Raw genomic sequence first — 22,738 nt, 5'->3', positions numbered from 1 at the left:
ATTTATTGTGCGGGTAGCAACTTCGTTGCTTCAATGCACTATCTTCAGGCCTTAGCTGATGCCAAGAGGGTTAAGACCATCCGCATACACAATGTATCAGTTGACAGTCAGTTGACAGTCAATGGCTGGAGAGAGAACATCACTGTTACAGGTAGTCTTCGAAAGCCAGTTATAGATGTTAACCACTGATGAATCGTGTATACTGATGGTGTTAACCCTCTCGGCATCAGCTAAGGCCTGAATAAGGTCCACTGAAGCACCGAAACTGGTAGCCGTACATTAAATGACATCGTAAGGACGGCTGAAGCATCTTACACGCTCAGTCACACGTATGAACATACTAAAACGTACTACCTAGACTCTGTCAGTGTACAGTCATGTTTGCTGGTGAAGGGGTGGCCTAATTGAAGGGGCAGGCGCCTGTAACTGGCACGATCTGTAGTGTGGCTGCATGAGGTTTCCGGACACGCGTTTCTACACTCGATTTGTTCCTCAAGAGACGCTCTACAACGCCTCGAAGTTTGTCGCGTACTAGGGGCAGCATTCATCTCACGCTAGGTGAGGAGAACACTACGTCACAGTGACGTAACGCTACGTGATCGTGATGTAAATAAACCTAAATCGACTTCATGAGTACGTATATCGATTTTTGCATTTAAGCTAAATGTAAATACATGTGTAGAAACGAAGTTACAGCAGTTGCGTGGTATGCTCATCCCAGTTAAATTACTTATTAAGCTGTAGTTTCGACAATTTTTGATGTTATTGTGTGTTTCTTGATGTAATGGATGTCCGAACGAAGGAACCATAACAGTAACGAAAATTAAAAATATTGTCTAGTCATTTTTTTAAAAAAATCCAATTAATTGTGCATAAATCATGTGGATAGACACGTGAAATAGAGAGAAATTAAAGTGTTTCGAATTTTTATAAAAGCCAATGGATTGTACATAATTCTTCTGGACAGAAACGTTAAATTGAGAAATTAATGTGGTTCTATAGATAATTCCGAATGTTACTGGAGTTTTAATTTTGTCTTCATCCCGTAGGCAACGGCCTTGCCGCAGTGGATACACCGGTTCCCGTCAGATCACCGAAGTTAAGCGCTGTCGGGCGTGGCCAGCACTTGGATGGGTGACCATCCGGGCCACCACGCGCTGTTGCCGTTTTTCGCGAATAGTAGCGGCTCCGGTCAAAGAAAACGATGATAACGACCGGGAGTGCGGTGTGCTGACCACACGCCCCTCCTATCTGCATCCTCAGCTGAGGATGACACGGCGGTCGGATGGTCGCAATTGATCACTTCAGACCTGAAGACGGAGTGCTTGATCCTGTAGATCAGCACAGAAACTTTTGCTCCTCAGAAATAAATTATTGCTGATGATCATAATGTACTGATCTCTTATAACATGTATCATTATTTTTCTTTATACATTGTATACTGTGAAAAAACAATGACTTGCAAGTCACATTTACCAGCATTTTAAGCAACTGAAAGCAGTGAGTGCTGTCGCTATTTTCAGACACTTTTTGTATGACTTTTAGGCAATATGAAAATAGCTATAGTAATCAAGCCAAAAAATGGTTCAAATGGCTCGGAGCACTATGGGACTTAACATCTATGGTCATCAGTCCCCTAGAACTTAGAACTACTTAAACCTAACTAACCTAAGAACATCACACACATCCATGCCCGAGGCAGGATTCGAACCTGCGACCGTAGCAGTCGCGCGGCTCCGGACTGAGCGCCTAGAACCGCTAGACCACCGCGGCCGGCAGTAATCATGCCAAACACCCTCAAAATTTATACCCCGTGTTGTGTCGATTCCCTAAGGTCTCGACACAATGAGTGGCTAGGTGCACGCGAAACTAACGCAGACGGGCGTAAATTCTGAAACAGGAGACTGGATGAAAAACTATAAAGAAAAGAAGAGAGATTGTCATCTACTTAACTTTTAATGAAGTCTTGTTCTTGTTGAAATACATCTCTTGCATAGTAGTAAGCAATTAGCAATGATACACATGGCGCCTTGCTAGGTAGTAGCGATGGACTAGCTGAAGGCTATTTAATCTGTCTCTCGGCAAATGAGAGGAATACTTGATAGGTCTAGTCGCAAGCTATGTCGTCCGTACAACTGGGACTAGGTCAAGTCCGTGTCTTGTGACCTGCCCTGTGGTGGCGCTACGTTTGCGAATACACAGTGGCGACACGCGGGTCCGACATGTACTACAGGACCGCGGCCGATTTAAGTTACCACCTAGCAAGTGTGGTGTCTAGCGGTGACACCACACCCCGTCTATTGAGAAAATAAACAAACACAATATTCCACCATCGCATATGAAACATCACTGTTCAACATCATTTGGCAACTACTAGGAAACTTACTTTTTTTTATAGTTCATACTCCTTAAATATTAAAATGTGTCAATTATAGACGAAATATCATTGTTTCTTCACAGCATACAGCGTATAAAGAAAAATAGTGATATGTGTTATAAACAGGTTACATTATACATTATAATCATCAGCAATAATTTATTTCTGAAGAGCAAAATTTTCTGAGTTGATCTGCAACATGAAGGAAAAGTTAAAATTCCAGCAACATTCGGAATTATCTTTGGAACACACTAATTTCTCGGTTTACGTTTTTGTTCAGAAGAATTATGTACAATGCATTGGCTTTTATAAAAATACGAAACACTTCTATTTCTCCCTATTTCACGTTTCTAACGAGATGACTTATGCACAATTAATCGGATTTTTTTTTAAAAATGACTACTCGCTTTTTTTTACTTTCTTTGTGGTGAAAGGGACAGTACCGCCCGACATTGAAAATAGGTACGAAATACTTCATTATTTTTGTTAGAACAACACATTTTTTTTTGTAAAATAACTCAATTTCAATTAATACAGCGAAGCCGGATACCAGTGTGGGAAAGAATGACAATTTATTTATTTAATTGATCACATGTGCACTCCCACAAAGTAAATCCCTACATCCAGTTTGGTGAGATCTGTGAAATGAATGAATGTATGGTCGTCTGCTAACTGCAGATAGTGAATGTGAATATATGATCATCTTTGAGTCGATCCTTTGGCCACCTTTGGTGGGACCAAAGAGATGAAATTTACCAGAGCTTTGAGCGCCTGAAATGTGGCTGACCAATAAGGTAGCAAGGTGCTTCTCCCACTTCGACAGAGGTGCGAGAGAACCTGAATACGGCCATGTTTCAGCACTCTGCCGCTGGATCTTGTGTGCTGTTAAGACCTGTTTTAGTTGTGCTCCGTGATGACGATAGAGTGGAGACATGGTATGCATGTGGAATATTTAAGAGTAGCTTGAAATAATAATTTCTCTATCTCAGGAACTTTTGTGGGGAGAATTAAATGTCAGGCAGGTAATATTAATGGGATTGTAGTAATCTTCGGATGTGACCGACGGTCACAATGAAACCACGTGTAGCAATAAGATGAAATACTTCCCTGTGCTTAAGTTAAGCTGAATTACTAGCGTGTGTACAATAAGTTGAAATGTTTAAGAAATAGCGTGTGTACCATAAGCCGAAATATTTAAGAAATGGCGTGTGCAGGACTTGAAATTAGAGACGAGTACTTCCACGTGATGAGTACTGTGTGAGTCTCAATCTGTGTATGAGACAAAAGATAAAGAGAAGCACTCGTCCATGGTATCAGTTGAGGACTCGCGTGTGTGATGATTGTGTTCATAATGTTACATTGCGTGATATGATTCCGTGTGACGCTAGATTTAAACTCTGAGAGAGAATCAAGGTGAGTCGGCCGTCTATCCAGCAACGCCACTTGGCTTGCATTGCACAGGAAGACGTGCATATATCTCCAGAGTTCATAGTAGGAAAGTGGAATTACAAAGTGGGGCAGTGTCGTGTGAAACAGGGATAAATATTAATTGAAGTGGGAAAGCTGAATGTGATAATGTTGTAACCATTCTTTGTGTAGTATTTCATATTGTTGTGTGGTGTATGTCATGTAATTTGGGTATGTGTGGTTTGCATGGGAGAGTAGCAAGGTAGTTTCAAAAGATTTGTGGGTTATGCTTGTTCCTTCTGTATCGCTCGATCTGGAGGAAAGTTTCGTGATGATGATTGTGAGAGTCGAAGCGTGAGATATAATAAAAGATCCACCATCCTATCCAGAAAGTGCACTGTAGCGTTAAATAAATTACGAGACCATAATATAGAGATTCACTAATGTAAAGCCATGCCCACTGGGCGGAATTTCTCATGTGATATTGTTGTAGGTTATAGAATTTGTGTGTTTAGGTTAGAGAATTTATCGGAATAAATAAGATAGTGGAAAGAAAAAGATTGGTGGTCTTTTTCATTGAATTGTATGTTGTCATAATGTCCCGAATTTATAATGTGTGCGCCATTCATATTCAGTGCGGTGGCCACGTGTTGACAAAAGCCGTTAAATAAAAGACAAAAAGAAAATGTGGTATTGCCAGTGCGTAGTGTACAGTCAGAGTTCTGTAAATTACTGATAGTCAGATGCGTGTTTCCGTTGCGTATTATTCATACAGGAGGATAATTTGTAACTTAAGTGTGAGTACGAGAGTTCATGTTACTCGATAAATAAGAATGAATCCACTCGCTTGGCAGACGACTCATCTTGCAGGCCTGACTGCTTGATGCCACAGTATGAGCAAGGCATGTGGGTGCCTCTCAGTGGTTATAGTTCCTTCTTTCAGATATTCGTTATGTTCATGAAACACACAATAACACCCCACATTCTTGGGATTAGAGCTTAATAATTAATTATTTCACGTTTCTGTCGACACAATCATGCACGATTCATGGGATTTTCTTTAAAATGACTACAAGCTTTTTTTGATTTTTGTTATGTTCATGAAATACCCAATAACATCCAAAATTCTTTGGATTACAGCTTAATAATTAATTATTTCATGTTTCTGTCCACATGATTTATGGACGATTCATCAGATTTTTAAAAAAATGACTGCAAGCGTTTCTTTTTTTTACTTTCGTTATGGTTCCTTCTTTCAGACATTTCTTATGTTCAAGAAACACACAATAACATCCAAAATTGTTAGGATTCCAGCTTAATAACTAATTCAACTGGGCTGAACATACCACACAACTGCTCTAATTTCCTTTCTACACATGTATTTACAGTTAGCTTTCACGTTGGCGTGCAACCTCTGTGGTACAACTGCAGAGATCGATATACGTACTCATGAAGTCGATTTAGGTTTATTTACGTCACGATGACGTGGCGTTACGTCACTATGACGTAGTGTTCTCCTCACTTAGCGTGAGATGAATACTACCCGCATTAGTAGCACCAAAGAATAAAAACGCAGCATTCGTAGGGTATCTTTGTTTTGTTACATTCTCTTCCATTCCCCCTTCTATAAAACGCTTGTTCGCAGATGCAAACGAATTTTAGTGAACACTGGTGAATTGTCTGCAGATGGTGATTCGATTGTATTCACTTCCACTCGCTTCGATGCAAACTTGGCTTATGTGGCACAGAATCACAAATTTTTCCCTTTCTCTAAACCTAATTGTTTGCGCGCCTGATATGTACAAACAATTCGCTGACGGTGCAGTTGTGTACAGCATAGTATCCTCTTTGGATGATCGTAATGTTTTACAGAGAAACCTGGACAAAATACTGACTTTCTTTACTAAATGGCAGCTCTATTTGGGTTGGATAAATGTAAGATAATAGTTGTAACAAAGAGAAAGATTGCGACTGTATCAGATTACAAGATTAGTGGTGAACATCTTGAGCACATGACGTTGTGTAAGTATTAAGGGGTACTACTAAAAAGTGATATGAAATGGGAAGAGCACATAAAATCATTATGAGGGAATATGACTGGAAGACTTCCATTTGTTGAAACTGTTCTGGGGAAGTGAAATACAGCTATTAGAAAATCACGTGCAAGACACTGTTGTTGTTGTGATCTTCATTCCAGAGACTGGTTTGATGCAGCTCTCCATGCTACTCTACCCTGAGCAAGCCCATCACCTCCGAGTAACTACTGCAACGTACATCCTTCTGAATCTGCTTAGTGTATTCATCTCTTGGTCTTCCCCTACGATTTTTACCCTCCACGTTGCCCTCCAATATTAAACTGGTGATCCCTTCTTCCCGATTCTATTCAGTATTGTTTGTTGTTGTGGTCTTCAGTCCTGAGACTGGTTTGATGCAGCTCTCAATGCTACCCTATCCTGTGCAAGCTTCTTCATCTCCCAGTACTTACTGCAACCTACATCCTTCTGAATCTGCTTAGTGTATTCATCTCTTAGTCTCCCTCTACGATTTTTGCCCTTCACACTGTCCTACAATGCTAATTTTGTGATCCCTTGATGCCTCAGAACATGTCCTACTAACCGGTCCCTTCTTTTTGTCAAATTGTGCCACAAAATCCTCCCCAATTATATTCAGTACTTTATCATTAGTTAAGTGATCTACCCATCTAATCTTCAGCATTCTTCTGTAGCACCACTCTTCGAAAGCTTCAGTTCTCTTCTTGTCTAAACTATTTATCGTCCATGTTTCACTTCCATACAAATATTTTCAGAACGGACTTCCTGGCACTTGAATCTAAAATTTATGTTAACATATCTCTCTTCTTCAGAAATGCTTTCCTTGCCATAGCCAGTCTCCTTTTTATATCCTCTCTACTTCGACCATCGTCAGTTACTTTGCTTCCCAGATAGCAAAGCTCATCTACTACTTTAAGTGCTCATTTCCTAATCTAATTTCCATTGCATCACCTGATTTAATTCGACTACATTCCATTATCCTCGTTTTGCTTTTGTTGATGTTCATCTTATATCTTCCTCTCAAGACACTGTCCATTCTGTTCAACTGCTCTTCCAGATCCTTTGCTGTCTCTTCTCCATGGATTTTAATTCCTACTCCAAATTTTTCTTTTCTTTCCTTTACTGCTTGCTCAATATACAGATTGAATAACATCGGGGATAGGTTACAACCCTGTCTCACTCCCTTCCCAACCGCTGCGTTACTTTTGTGTCCCTCGACTCTTATAACTGCCATTTGGTTTCTGTACAAATTGTAAATGACCTTTCGCTCTTTGTATTCTACCCCTGCCTCCTTCAGAATTTGAAAGAGAGTATCACAGTCAACATTGTCAAAAGTAAGACACTAGTGTGAGGAATTGTACATAGTGCCCACAAGGTCTAGGTACATGGTGAATTCTAATAAATTCTAAAAGAAGATTCTATAAATATTAATAAATAAATACAAATAAAAAAATCTAATTATTCTAATTTTGTTTTTTCCATATTGAGTGATGGCTTTGTCTAAAGAAGGTATGGAGTTGGCACTCATAAATGGACGAGAAGATGGCCGTATCGCAAAATTGCTGAACAATTCAACCTTCGTCATCGTCACCGCCAACCTATTTGTTTTACTGCAGTCGGGAAATTAACCACCAATTTTTAAGAAAAAGGCAGTGTGTTTGATAATCCCCGTTCTGGAGGACCAAAGACTTAAGACGAAACGAATGACGCTGTCTTCTCCAAAGTTTATCTTGACGGCTTCGTCGAACATCCGCGGAGTTGGGGGAGCCAACGTCAACCACCCAAAGTCCTGGCAGAGGAGAGCTTTCATGCGTACAAGTTGCAGATGTTGCATCACTTAAATGAAGACGACCCCAATAGAAGCAAGCAGTTGTGTGGATGGTTGGAGATAAACTGGATGAAAGTACCAGTTTTGCTAAAGACTGTGTGTTATTCAGTGATTAAGCTGTGTATTTGGTCAATTGTGAAGTGAACACACAAAATCTTCGATACTCGTGTCAAGCCAATCCGCTATGGATTGTTGCCGGCGCAGGAGTCTGTACACGATTGACGTGCCTATTATGTCTCATAAATGTTCGATGAGATTCAGGGTGGGTCATCTGGATGGCCAAGTCTGAATGTTCTTCAAGCCAGTGGAAAACAACTGTGATCCGGTGGCGTGCCGCATTGTCATCCATAAAAATTCCGTCGTTGTTTGGGAATATGAAGGCCATTAATAACCACTTCCAGTCAGTGGTCCGTTCAGTTGGACCAGAGGACCCAGCCCATGGCATGTGATCACAGCCCACACCATAAATGGAGACACCACCACAGTGCCTTGTTGACAAATTGGATCTACGGCTTCTTGGGGTCTGCGCCACATTCGAGCTCTACCATCAGCTCTTACCAATTGAAATCGGGACTCTATGACCAGGCCATGGTTTTCCAGTTGTCTAGGCTCCAACCGATATGGTCGCGAGGCCAAGAGAGGCGTTGCAGGCGATGTGTGCCTTTAGCAAAGGTTGAAACGTCCCCTTAGAAAAATTTAAAAATGACAGTGCTGGAAAACTTCTTACATTACTTGATTTTCAAACAGCTGAGCAAAGCTGAATGTACTCAGACATTTCTCTCTTTACGTATTCTGATAATCACTGCACTGACACACAATATTTTTAGCGCAATGCAATCTGACTTTCAATAATCCCCACAAAAGAATGGCCCTGACTAAGAATAACCTATACCTTTAATGAATCACTTACCTCACAAAAATCTTCGTTACTCGAACTATTGCAATACAGCGAGCGCCAATACTGCCAGATAAATAAAAGATTCTAACTACTGAAGACACTAACTACTGATAGGCGTAGTTAGCAAACGAAAGATTTTGATAGAGAACAAGCCGGCCGCGGTGGTCGTGCGGTTCTAGGCGCGTCAGTCCGGAACTCCGCGACTGCTACGGTCGCAGATTCGAATCCTGCATCGGGCATGGATGTGTGTAATGTCCTTAGTTTAGTTAGATTTAAGTAGTTCCAAGTTCTAGGGGACTGATGACCTTAGATGTTAAGTCCCATAGTGCTCAGAGCCATTTGAACCAATTTTTTTTTATAGAGAACAAACAATGTATTTACCTAAATAATGTTCAAAAGTCATCAATTCATGACATCCATCTTTACAAATTTCCTTTTTCTGGTGGACACACGTCCAGGTGGCATCTCTCTCTCTCCACGTCCACCATTGCTGGCGGCTCACTTCCAACTGCCCAACGCTACGCGCTGTTCACATGCAACTGGCCAACACCACACGAGCCAATATTCCAACAATGAGTCCAACCAGCCACAGATTGCACACAGCACAGTCAGTGATTTTCATACAGAGCTCTACGTGGCGTTACCAACATAAAAACCTAAACAGCTTACTTACAAGGTATTCATGTTGGTCTTCTGCTATCAAAGCCAAATATGCCAAATTTCGCCGCACTGTCCTAACAGAAACTTTCGTAGTATGTACCACATTGATTTCTGCGGTTGTTCACGCAGTATTGCTTGTCTGTTATCACTGACAACGCTACATAAACTTCGCTGCTGTCGGTCGTTAAGTGAAGGCGTAGACCACTGTGTTGTTCGTGGTGAGAGGTAATGCCTGAAATTTGGTACCCTCGGCACACATTGACAATGTCGGTCTCTTAATATTAAATTCCCTAACGATTTCCGAAATGGGATGTCCCATGTGTCTAGCTCCAACTACCATTCCGTGTTCAAAATCTGTTAACTCCCGACGTGCGGCTGTAATCACGCCTGGAACCTTCTCACATGAATAATCCAAATACAGATGACAAGTCCGCCAAAGCACTGCCCTTTTATACCATGCGTACACGATACTACCGCCATCTCCATATTTGCACATCGTTGTCCCATGACTTTTGTCATGAGACCTTCCCTAGAGGTCTCACACACTCGAGCAGAGGCCTTAATGAACGTTTCGTCCAACTCTTACGAAAGAAAATCAAATTGTACAATTGATATAAAATCCAGTAACAGATTCGTACACAGGGTACATTGACAGCAATCACGGGTCGATTCAGCGCTTATTAAATGAACTGGAGAATTCAATATGCAAACTTCTCCTATAAAATCAGTTTTGGTTGGGATTTTAGTCCGACCAGTGTTACTGAATTATATGACCATCGAATGATAAGGCTATTTAATTTTGTTACCCGTCAAGCATATTATTAAAAAAAATGTCCCAAGACGGCGTGGACCTTTGGAAGAATTGAGCCGTTTAGGTCTACTAAGTACGACGCCTTTTCTCGATGCGCTCAAGTGGCGCCACTAAGACCCCCAGAGCACAAAAAGCAGTGGGAGAAGTCAGTTCTCCATCCAGCATCGGTCGCAGAACGCCAAGTGTCGCTCGGTAGCGAATAGGGATGGGAAGAACAGGCCGGTTAGAACAGATACCGGTATTTTTGTAGTGTCGGCAGACTTGCCAACACTACGCACACTAATTGAAAGAGGCGGCCATGATGCACGCGCTAACTCACGAAGGATGGAGTGAGGTCTGAAACAGGATACGTAATGAATGCTATAAAGAAAAAAGTACGTAGCTTCTTGAGTACTTAACTTTTAATCCATCCTTTGTATACATCGTTCTTGATGAGACATCTGGAGATTGTGGCGATACAAGTGAGACTCTTTAGATACAAGCTATCTAAGGCTAATGGCGCCTTGCTAGGTCGTAGCCATGGACTTAGCTGAAGGCTATTCTAACTGTCTCTCGGCAAATGAGAGAAAGGCTTCGTCAGTGTAGTCGCTAGCAATGTCGTCGTACAACTGGGGCGAGTGCTAGTCCGTCTCTCGAGACCTGCCGTGTGGTGGCGCTCGGTCTGCGATCACTGCCAGTGGCGACACGCGGGTCCGACATGTACTAATGGACCGCGGCCGATTTAAAGCTACCACCTAGCAAGTGTGGTGTCTGGCGGTGACACCACAATTTTAGTTCTGAATAACCAGCTATTCGGTATTTGTTCGGTCTCTATTATAACGTTTTTTTTATATTTTACAAATAACTGGGTAAAAAGACCAGCAAATCAATTTGTCATAGCAGCAGCAGTGCTAAAATGTTTGGTTTCTAAATAAAACTTTTTTAAAAAAACGAATGACGTTTATTCGAAAAGCTTCCATAGCTTTGAAGCACTGGGTTAGTATAGAAAGTGGGAAAAGCCATCAGTGATATTTTAATTACAACGCCGACAATTAGGAACGAGCAACAAACAATTGCCACAATAATAGGTATGCTTTAGCTGTTATCCTCGGACATCGGTTGTATTGCAGAACCGCACCTCGCTATGGCACCTCCCAAGTTCGGAAGTTTTTTTGCAAAGTGCGGTCAGCAAATGGAAGCAGTTAATTCCATAAATTTTCTGGGAGTAGGCATTAGGAATAGGAAGTAAATATCCAAATTATCCATTAGTTATAGGTGGAGACTTTAATGTAGCATCCATTGACTGGGAAAATTACACGTTTATCACAGGGGGCAGAAGCAAAGATTCGTGTGAAGTTATTGTAGGAGCGCTCTCAACATACAACCTTGAGTAATTGGTTAGAAAACCAACTCGAGATAGGAACATATTAAATATCTTGGCGACAAACAGACGTGATCTTTTGAGGAAGTTAATCTAGAAGAAGGTATTAGCGACCGTAATGTCGTTGTGGCTTCTATGTCAATGGAAGTTGCAAAAAAAAGAAAACAAAGAAACAGCGTACAGTTTTCTTGTTTGGGAAATCAAATAAAAGTGTCATTAATGAATATCTTCATAGTCAGCTCCAAGCATTCACCGCGGGACATAAAGATATTGAGCATCTTTGGTCGGAATTTAAAGGTATTGTTCACCATGTGCTAGAGAAGTATGTGCCTAGCAAAAGTACAGGGGAGGGAAAGGATCCACCTTAGTACAACAAACATATTAGGAAGTTGCTGAGAAAGCAGAGAATTTTGCACAGTCGTTTTAAACGTAGTCACTGCGCCGCTGACAAACAGAAACTATGCAAAATGAAAGCAGCTGTCAGAAGGACAATGAGAGACTCTTTTAACGAATTTGAAAGCAATATTTTATCTGCAGATTCTAAAAATAACCACAAAAAATTTTGGTCGTACGTAAAATCTATGAACGCTACAAATAATTCAATACCTTCTCTTGTTGACAGTAACTGATGATGATAAACAGAAGACCGAAATTCTAAACCTAGCGTTCAAAAACTCGTTTACGATAGAGGACTACAGCACCATTTCCCCTTTCAATTATCGAACAAACGAAAGGATGGCTGTCATAGTGTTTAGTGTATCTGGGATTGTAAAACAGTTAAGATCCTTAGACGCCAGAAAGGCGTCTGGCCCAGACGGTATCCCCGTAAGATTTTATGTTGACTATACTACAAATAGCACCATTCTTTCCGTCATCTATCAGAGATCATTGGAACGGCAGAAAGTTCCACGGAACTGGAAGAAGGCCCAGGTCATAGCAATCTATAAAAAGGGTAGAAAATCGGATGCACATAATTACCGGCCAATTTCACTGACATCGATTTGTTGTAGAATCATGGAACATATTTTGTGTTCAGACATAATGACCCTTCTAGACTCTGAGAAGCCCATCTGCAGAAACCAGCACGGTTTCAGGAAACAGCGGTCATGCGAGACACAGCTGGCCCTCGTTGTGCATGATATACAACAGGCTCTAGATGCCGGCTCCCAGGTTGATACTATATTTCTCGACATTCGAAAGGCGTTCGACTCAGTTCCGCACTGTCGCTTGCTACAAAAAGTGCGATCTTACGGCCTATCCAATGACATATGCGGTTGGATAGAAAGTTTTCTAACAGACAGGGAGCAGTATGTCGTCCTGAACGGGGTAACTTCAACAGAAACAAGAGTAACTTCAAGTGTGCCCCAGGGCAGCGTAATAGGTCCTCTGCTTTTTACGATTTACATAAACGATCTTGTTGATGGTATTGACAGCGGCCTTAGACTGTTTCCGATGATGCTGTAGTCTACAGGAAAGTAGTATCACACGAAAGTTGTGAACAAATAAATGCGTGGTGTAATGGCTGGGAGTTATCTCTCAATATTAGTAAGTGTAATCTACTGCGTATAACAAGGCGAAATTCCCCATTAATGTATGAGTACTTAATAAATGATCAGTCTTTGGAAGCGGTAACATCAGTCAAGTATCCGGGTGTGACTATTCGAAATGATCTCAAATGGAATGATCAGATTACACAAATAACGGGTAAGGCGAACTCTAGATTGCAGTTTATTGGTAGAATCCTGAAGCGATGCAGTCCTTCAACAAAGGAAATAGCTTACAATACGTTAGTTCGTCCAGTCTTAGAGTGTTGTTCATCTGTATGGGACCCTTACCAGTTGGGTCTGATTCAAGAGATTGCGAAGGTCCAAAGAAGGGCGGCAAGATTCGTAACTGGTACATTTAGCCATCGCGAGAGCGTTACAAATCTCATAGAAAGTTTGAAGTGGGACACACTTGCAGATAGACGACGCGCTAAACAGAAGGGGCTGCGCTGCAAATTCCGAAATCCAATCTTCACTGAGGATATGGAACATATATTATTACCATCAACTTTCAAATTGCGTAATGATCATCATTCAAAGATAAGGGAAATAAGAGTTCGTACTGAGGCGTTCAGACAGTCGTTTTTCCCTCGCGCGATCCGCGAGTGGAACAGAGTGGAGGAAATATCACTTTGGCTCGAATTGTGCCCTCCGGCACACACCGCTTGGTGGCTAGCGGGGCATATATGTAGACGTAGAAGTGATTTAAAATGGAATGACCATATAAAATTAATCGTCGGTAAAGCAGATGGCAGACTGAGATTCTTTGGAAGAATCCTAAGGAAATGCAATCCGAAAACAAAGGAAGTAGGTTACAGTGCCCTTGTTCGCCCACTGCTTGAATACTGCTCACTGGTGTGGGGCCCATACCAGATAGGGTTGATAGAAGAGATAGAGAAGATCCAACGGAGAGCAGCGCGCTTCGTTACAGGATCATTTAGTAATTGCGAAAGCGTTACGGAGATGATAGATAAACTCCAGTGGATGACTCTGCAAGAGAGACGCTCAGTAGCTCGGTACGGGCGTTTGTTGAAGTTTCGAGAACATTCCTTCACCGAGGAGTCAAGCAGTATATTGCTCCCTCCTACGTATATCTCGCGAAGAGACCATGAGGATAAAATCAGAGAGATTAAAGCCCACACAGAGGCATACCGACAATCTTTCTTTCCACGAACAATACGAGACTGAAATAGAAGGGAGAACCGATACAGGTACTCAAAGTACCCTCCGCCACACACCGTCAGGTGGCTTGCGGAGTATGGATGTAGATGTAGGTGTAGAAGAATTAAGTACAGTGCTCCATTTGCTTAAACAGATTAAAAACGGGAGGATGTACAACAATGTTCCAACTTAGTATAAAGATAAATATGGAAAACGTTCCTTGGATGAGAAAGTAAATTTGATTGCTGCAGATATAATTTTTTGATACCCTATAAACTTGGGATAGTAACTGATCTCTTAATTTTGTGGTTGACTCAGTGTCAAAAATTTGTACCATTTAAAAATGACGCCATCATCTCCTTTCTCTCACAGTGTCGCCGCGCCTATTTCCTTCACCTTCGCCATCTTTGTTGGAGACAGCGAGACCAGTTTTCCACAGCCTCACCCCTATCGGTCTAGATTCCCTACTGCTTTACCGTCATTAGAATTTTCGAATCTTGGTTCGAAGTCTACATTTATTACTGGAAACAATAATAAAAACAACCGAAAACAGGTTATTTCAGAAACCAGTTACTTCGAGCGGTTTTAACTGTCAGGTTAAACTGGTTTCGAAGAAACCGTTATAACCGAAACCGGTTGTTTCGGTGATACCCGCCATTCCTAATAGAGAGCACAAACACTGTAACACCCCACCCGTTGCTTGTCCGATTTTTGCATGTGTTCGCCCCTGACAAACAACTTACAGAAAAATTGAGAGTGGAACTGTACGCAAAAATGGATAACGCTAGATTTAAATGTGGCCCTGTCACCCCTAATTAATCTGCGGTGGTAGCGTTGACGATGAACCACACCTGTTTTTACTTCCAAACATGAATCATCATGAACACTTAGAGTGTCCAATGACATCAAACACATACACAAAAATAAAATAACGCAAAAGGGTGACTTTAGGATCAACTACTGAAAGTAAAGGCTCTACTGAATCACAATAATTTTATTATAACCTTCAGATCAATGCTGAATAAAGCAGAATGAAAAATTTACAAATTATCCTCCTGACTAGCATTGGCAGTGAACTGTGTTAAAATTGGTCCAAAACGCGATCTCTTATAACTTGGCTGACCGACTGACATCGACACAAAACGTAAAATACCACGAACCACTACACCCCAAAGTACCGTGAAACCTCTGTGGAAACAGCAATTGCACTATTTAACGTTACTCCTAACACAGGCCGAAGCGGGAGCGATCTCACCGCAATGTTGCTGTTGCAGCGGCGGTCTCAGACGGCGACGGCGTGGCTGTGCGGTTGGCGTGTGGAAAGTACACTCCTACACTACTCGGACAGCAGACCGCTGGCCATAAACTTCTCTATTTGCAACGATCTTCCCGGCAGCAAAGAGCTGGCGCGGCTAACGTCCACTCAGAACGAAAAGCCGGCCGGGGTGGCCGAGCGGTTCTAGGCGCTTCAGTCTGGAACCGCGCGACCGCTACGGTCGCAGGTTCGAATCCTGCCTCGGGCATGGATGTATGTGATGTCCTTAGGTTAGTTAGGTATAAGTAGTTCTAAGTTCTAGGGGACTGATGACCTCAGATGTTAAGTCCCATAGTGCTCACAAGGGAACCTCCCCATCGCACCCCCCTCAGATTTAGTTATAAGGTGGCACAGTGGATAGGCCTTGAAAAACTGTACACAGATTAACCGAGAAAACAGGAAGAAATTGTGTGGAACTATGAAAAAAATAAGCAAAATATACAAACTGAGTAGTCCATGTGCAATATATGAAATATAAATGTGAATATTGACTGAGGAACGCCGTGGTCCCGTGGTTAGCGTTAGCAGCTGCAGAACGAGAGGTTCTTGGTTCAAGTCTACCCGGCAGTGAAAACTTTAATTTTTTATTTTCAGACAATTATCAAAGTTCAAGCACTTACACAAAATCAACTTCGCTCTCCAAAATTCCAGGACATGTTCAGATTTGCTTGTACATATGCAGGATTTGACGGTCTACACGCGGAAAAAATTGAAAACGTTAAAAACATATGTTTTGACAGAGCACAAGGAAAACTGTGCGACTGCGAAACTGTTGCATTCATTTGTTGCAGTTTATGTGACAAACTCTTATGTTTTCATCACTTTTTTTGGAGTGATTATTACATCCACAAGAAAACCTAAATCGGGCAAGTTAGAAGAATCTTTTTACCCATTCGCCAAGTGTGCAAGTTAGGTGGGTCGACAACATTTTCCTGTCATGTGACGCACATGCCGTCACCAGTGTCGTATAGAATATATCAGACGTGTTTTCCTGTCGAGGAATCGGTTGACCTATGACCTTGCGATCAAATGTTTTCGGTTCCTATTGGAGAGCCACGTCCTTTCGTCTACTCATCGCACGGTTTTGCGGTGCGGTCGCAAAACACAGACACTAAACTTATTACAGTGAACAGAGACGTCAATGAACGAACGGACAGATCACAACTTTGCGAAAATAAAGAATATAATTATTTCACCCGAGGGAAGACTTGAACCAAGAACCTCTCTCTCCGCAGCTGCTCATGCTAACCACGGGACCACGGCGCTCCTGCGTCCGCCATATCCTTGATGTGGCCTATCTTGCACATGGACTACTCAGTTTGTATATTTTACTTATTTTTTTCATAGTTCCACACAACTTCTTCCAGTTTTCTCGATTGATCTGTGTACAGTTTTTCAAGGCCTATCCACTGTGCCACCTTTAAATCTGAGGGGGGTGCGATGGGGAGGTTCCCTTGTCAGAGCCATTTGAACCATCAGAACGAAAAAACCAAGACGGGAGACGACTTGGGTAACGTCCTTTCAGTACTTGAGCCCAGAACGGAAGACCCCGACCGAGAGTACAGCAAGATCGCTCTTCACCTTTCTTTTCTCACCTCCACTTTTACCGAGCGAATCACATAACTAGAAGCTCTCAAAATACCCAGTTTGCCAGTGCCGACCAATGTACGTCCTGGGAACAGAACTCTTTTCCACCATTCTTTTATTTCGACAAAATTTCACAAGTAAACTCCGTCTTCGCCGGCTGGGAAGAACCACAGCCTTGGGCAATAACACGTTTACTGGAAGCTTTCTCCCAAGGGACCACTCGAGATTTTCCCGGCAAGATTCCCCGTCGTAGCGAACACAGATTCTTGCATTGAAAGTTTGTTATTCGGAACTCCTGGGCTGCCCCACTTGAGTTACTCGAAGGAGTAAAATTAGTGGGACATAGGCGAGAGCACGCACAGGAGAGCCTGTCCAGCTATCCACCTCTATTTTGGTAAATACTTGAACACCTGCAGCAGCACGTCCTTCAGAGGTTGGCGACCGATGTGGCCCCTCTAAACGAATTACAGAACTCCCCCAGTTCACCATTCATACCGTTAGGCTGTGGCCTTCGGCGGCTAGGCGGGGGGTTAGCCGAGTTCTGTCTCGTGTACTGCCTTTCCGCAAAATCTTATAATTACAAAATCGCGGAATTCTCGCGAGCCGATGCGTTTCCAACATAGATTTCCTACACCGTAATTTAGAGTATTACTCCAACAAAACCTAAAGTGTCACGTTAAATGGACTCAATGTAAGGTGCAAGGCCGCTGCCACCTTACAACATAATCGGTTGACTTACAAGGGAACCTCCCCATCGCACCCCCCTCAGATTTAGTTATAAGTTGGCACAGGGATAGGCCTTGAAAAACTGAACACAGATCAATCGAGAAAACAGGAAGAAGTTGTGTGGAACTATGAAAAAAATAAGCAAAATATAGAAACTGCGTAGTCCATGTGCAAGGTAGGCAACATCAAGGAGAGTGTTGGCTTACGAGCGCCGTGGTCCCGTGGTTAGCGTGAGCAGCTGTGAAACGACAGGTCCTTGGTTCAAATCTTCTCTCGGGTGAAAATTTTAATTTTTTATTTTCAGATAATTATCAAAGTTCAGGCACTCACACATAATCAACTTCGCTCTCCAAAATTCCAGGACATGTTCAGATTTGCTTGGATATATACAGAATTTGACGGTCTACGCACGGAAACATTTGAAAACGTAAAAAACATATGTTTTGACAGAGCACAGTGAAAACTGTGCGACTCTGAAACTGTTGCATTCATTTGATGCAGTTTATGTGACAAACTCTTATGTTTTCATCACTTTTTTTGGAGTGATTATCACATCCACAAGAAAACCTAAATCGGGCAAGGTAGAAGAATCTTTTTACCCATTCGCCAAGTGTGCAAGTTAGGTGGGTCGACAACATATTCCTGTCATGTGACGCACATGCCGTCACCAGTGTCGTAAAGAATATATCAGACGTGTTTTCCTGTGGAGGAATCGGTTGACCTATGACCTTGCGATCAAATGTTTTCGGTTCCTATTGGAGAGGCACGTCCTTTCGTCTACTAATCGCACGGTTTTGCGGTGCGGTCGCAAAACACAGACACTAAACTTATTACAGTGAACAGAGACGTCAATGAATGAACGGACAGATCGTAACTTTGCGAAAATAAAGAAAGTAAAATTTTCACTCGAGGGAGGACTCGAACCAAGGACCTTTCGTTCCGCAGTTGCTCACTCTAACCACGAGACCATGGCGCTCATCGGCTAACATTCTCCTTTATGTTGCCTATCTTGCACATGGACTACTCAGTTTGTATATTTTGCTTATTTTTTCATAGTTCCACACAACTTCTTCCTGTTTTCTCGATTGATCTGTGTGTTCAGTTTTTCAAGGCCTATCCATTGAGTCAATTTATAACTAAATCTGAGGGGCGTGCGATGGGGAGGTTCCCTTGTTAGAGGGCGCCACCTCAGTTCGTACAATTTCTTGGATGACATCATGATGTAATCCGGCCTATCCGATGTTGTCCTCTGGGGTCAAAAGTGGAAACCTCGTTACTATCACGACAGTCAGACTTGGCCCACATCATGGCAGCCAGGGACTGTCATCGAAAGCTCGGCATCTTATCCTAATGAGGCACGGCAAGTATAGCGAGAACTTTTTATCCAACCATCAATAGTATTCCAGCATTCCAATCTTCTGTCTCTTTGACACGATCCTATTGTGACTAATGTACCTACCGTTCATTTAATACTCGCCTCTTGACTTGCCGGCTCCTTGGCGAACCACTTACAAATTGCCCAAGGTCGTATATAAAAAACAAAGAAATTCAGGCACAAAGTGGCAACTACGTTCTCATTTCTCTGAGCTCTGGACTTCGGAGACCTCGCCTGCAAGTCTCACATCCTGTCACAGCTGCTTTCGCGCTCACGGCTCCAAACAAAACACGAGCAAAGTCCGACGTAAACAAATAACTGGCTAGCGCCCCGCGCACTGCGATGAGAGAGCGGTCGAGTAGCGCTCTGCGGTCACTCCGCGGTTCACGCGCGACTTTGCAGGAAACACTGCTTCCGCTGTTTGTCTTCCGCGCAGCAACATGAGTGCTCCCTTATAAGCCCACGTAGCAGATTAAGTTCTTTATTTATTAAATGTGGGAATATTCGAAAAAGTAAAGGAATCATTGCTCTAATATATATATTGGCCACGACATCTTGGTAGATGATTGTTGCAGTGTCTGTGTGTTTATAGGTTGCATTTTTTCATATGACTTGTCAAGCCAATGGCAGCACGACATCTCTTGCCGCAATTGTCACAAGTGTATCTGGCCGCTGAGGCAGGAGCAGTGGTAACATTGCGAAGCTTTTTCTGCCTTAATCTGTCTAACAAGCCTTCATCATGGTTCGACATTCCAGATGATATATCATCACGCCACTCTGGTCTCATGCTAATCCGTGCCTCCCATCTGTTTGTGTCGATTCCAAAGCTCTCCATATCCCCTTTACAGGAGTTCTTGAACCTCAATACAGGACGTCGTATAGGTCTTTTGGCTATGGAGATCTCTCCAAGCATCACCTCACGTGGTAATCTGTCAGGATCCATACGGTGGACGTGTCACAGCCAGCGGAGTGGTCTCTGCTTCAAGACAGCTGAAATACTGTCGCAGTTAGTTTTAGATAGCACTGCTTCGTTGGTCACTCGGTCCTTCCACGTTACTCCGAGGATGGATCTCAGGCACCGCATGTGGAAAGCATTAAGGCGACGTTCTTGTTTGGCATAGGTAGTCCATGTTTCCGATGCTTACAAAAGGATTCTGAGGACGCAAGTTTGATATACAAGCATTTTGGTGGTCAAAGAGAGTTTGTTGTTTTTCCAAACACGTGTAGAGAGTTTGCCAAAGTTGTCGCAGCTCTTCCAATGCGAGCATCAATTTCCTTGTCAACAGACATGTTTGATTCTATAGTAGATCCAAGATAGCAGAAGTTATCTACGACTTGCAGAGTAGTGCCATCTAGTGTGATATTCGGCTTTGTGTTAGCACCCTGAACCATAATTACGGTCTTACTGCTGTTTACACTCATCGAGTATAGGTGGCATGCGTGACTAAATCTTGATACTAGCTCTTGCAGCTCTTCTGCGGAGTTCGCAACAATTGCAGCATCATCAGCATACAGGAGTTCACGAGCGACTATCTCGTAGCGCTTTGTATTTTCAGAAGACTGACATTGAGAAGCCTTCTCTAATAGGAAGGTCGTTTTACCAAGTTCGCTGCATGAACATCCGTTCGCCGTGAAGTCATTTCTTATAGCCGTGCTTTAGTTTGTTCTGTTAATAGTTAAGTGCGTCGTTGGAAATGATAAAATGACAGTAGTTCCATTCAGCATAGTTGTATTGATATCTTACAATCCTGGAGAATACAGTTCAGTGGGGATCCAGTGAAAGGAAAGGTGAGTTAAATCGTGTTGACAGAACTGCCGAAAAATTATGACAGCTTCCAGAATAACGTGTTACTACACAGACTATGCCACCTGGGAATTCCGTACAAATTCGTTTAATGACTGTCGTTTGTTCTAAAGAAAAGGATAGTTGCTGGCAGTTCTGGCCGAGCGGTTGTAGGCGCTTCAGTCTGGAACCGCGCGACTGCTACGGTCGCAGGTTCGAATCCTGCCTCGGGCATGGATGTGTATACTGTCCTGTCAGGTTAGTTAGGTTTAAGTAGTTCTAAGCTCTAGGGGACTGATGGCCCCAGATGTGAAGGCCCATAGTGCTCAGAGCCATTTAAATTTTAAAAAGCTAGTTTATGTACGTGCAGGCAATTTACTAACTGCCCTACGTACATCTTACATCGGCAGTCGACAAGGTGCTGTTCTGTGCCCACTGCTATATACGTGTATAATCTACACTTTCAGCATACATGACGTGTTAGCTCAATCTCTAAGGATGCTTCAGTTGGTGGATAACATATCGCTCGTCATGCACGTACAGTATTAACTACCGACACCATAATTTGAATACTATATTCAAAAGTTCGGAACAATGTAAACGCGCAAATTGCTCAGTTATATCCCCAGAAAATTACACATCACTTACGTTTTGCGAGAGATTGATGAAACCCTGCAGAACTATAGCGTCATTAATGGACAGAGTGCAGAACTATAGCGTCATTAATGGACAGAGAAATGTCGTCAACAATATTTTAGAAAACTGCCGTCATCTCCCGATGGCTGAAGAACTCGCACCAGTAGTTTATTGTACTGTGTGTGTGTGTGTGTGTGTGTGTGTGTGTGTGTGTGTGTGTGTGTGTGTGTGTGTGTGTGTGTGTGTGGGTGTGTAACATAAATTTCGGTGCAGTACATCGATTAAACTAGCTTTCCGTCATAGGTATTAGCTGTTATTTCTTGTAAGAGAATACTTGTGATTATTATTGTAATGTGTTATTGTTCATATGTTCTGGGATTTGATGAAGCAGCAATTAGCTGAAATTCATTTACTTTCATTGTACCTCGAATGGGAGTCACTATTACGAAGAAGTGTGGAAATAAAGATTCTCTGACTGCTGTATTAGTCTGTTTTAATTGCGAATTTATCGGGGAACAGAAATCGTTTTTATTTTTGTAAAACACAGTCGTATGTGGGGAAAGTATCTGTTAGTTTAAGCAGAGTGTAAATCGTGCACCCGAGAATTATGTGCCTAGTAAGCGGATAAAGAATGGAAAAGACCCACCATGGTTTAATAACGAAATACGGAGGATACTGAGGAAGCAGAGGCTGTTGCACTCTCAGTTCAAAAGGGAATGCACAAATGATGACGAGCAAAAGTTAGTAAAGATTCGGGGGTCTGTGGAAAGATCTGTGCGCGAAGCATACAATACTATCACTGTCACTCCTTAGCAAAGGACCTGGCGGAGAACCCGAGGCAATTCTGGTCTTATGCAAAATCGCTAAGCGGGTCTAAAGCTTCCATCCAGTCACTTGTTGACCGCACTTTTAAATTTCACGTTCAAGAAATCTTTTACACATTAGAACACTAGAAACATACCGTCATTTGACCATCGGACTGACTCCCGTACGGACAACGTAGTAATAAGCATCCCTGGCATAGGAAAACAACTGAAAGGTTTGAAAGCAAATTAAGGCCTATATAGAACCCCAGTTCGATTTTACAAAGAGTACACTACGGCATTGGCTCCTTACCTAGCTTCCAATCGTGGACCTCTTGCCCAACACAAAATCACAGGCGACTGGGAAAAGGCGCAGGGGACTCCAATATAAAAGAACGGACCCGCGAAATTACAGA

The 22,738-nt window shown here is 42.4% G+C and overlaps 1 pseudogene; it reads left to right on the top strand.

The window, feature by feature from the left end:
• Positions 1–1,048: 1,048 nt before the first annotated feature.
• LOC126261335 (5S ribosomal RNA) lies at positions 1,049–1,166 on the top strand (annotated as a pseudogene).
• Positions 1,167–22,738: the final 21,572 nt, after the last annotated feature.

This window comes from Schistocerca nitens, chromosome 5 (genome assembly GCF_023898315.1).
Source record: "Schistocerca nitens isolate TAMUIC-IGC-003100 chromosome 5, iqSchNite1.1, whole genome shotgun sequence".
Classification (NCBI taxonomy): domain Eukaryota; kingdom Metazoa; phylum Arthropoda; class Insecta; order Orthoptera; family Acrididae; genus Schistocerca; species Schistocerca nitens.
This window is presented reverse-complemented; position numbering and strand designations above follow the sequence as displayed.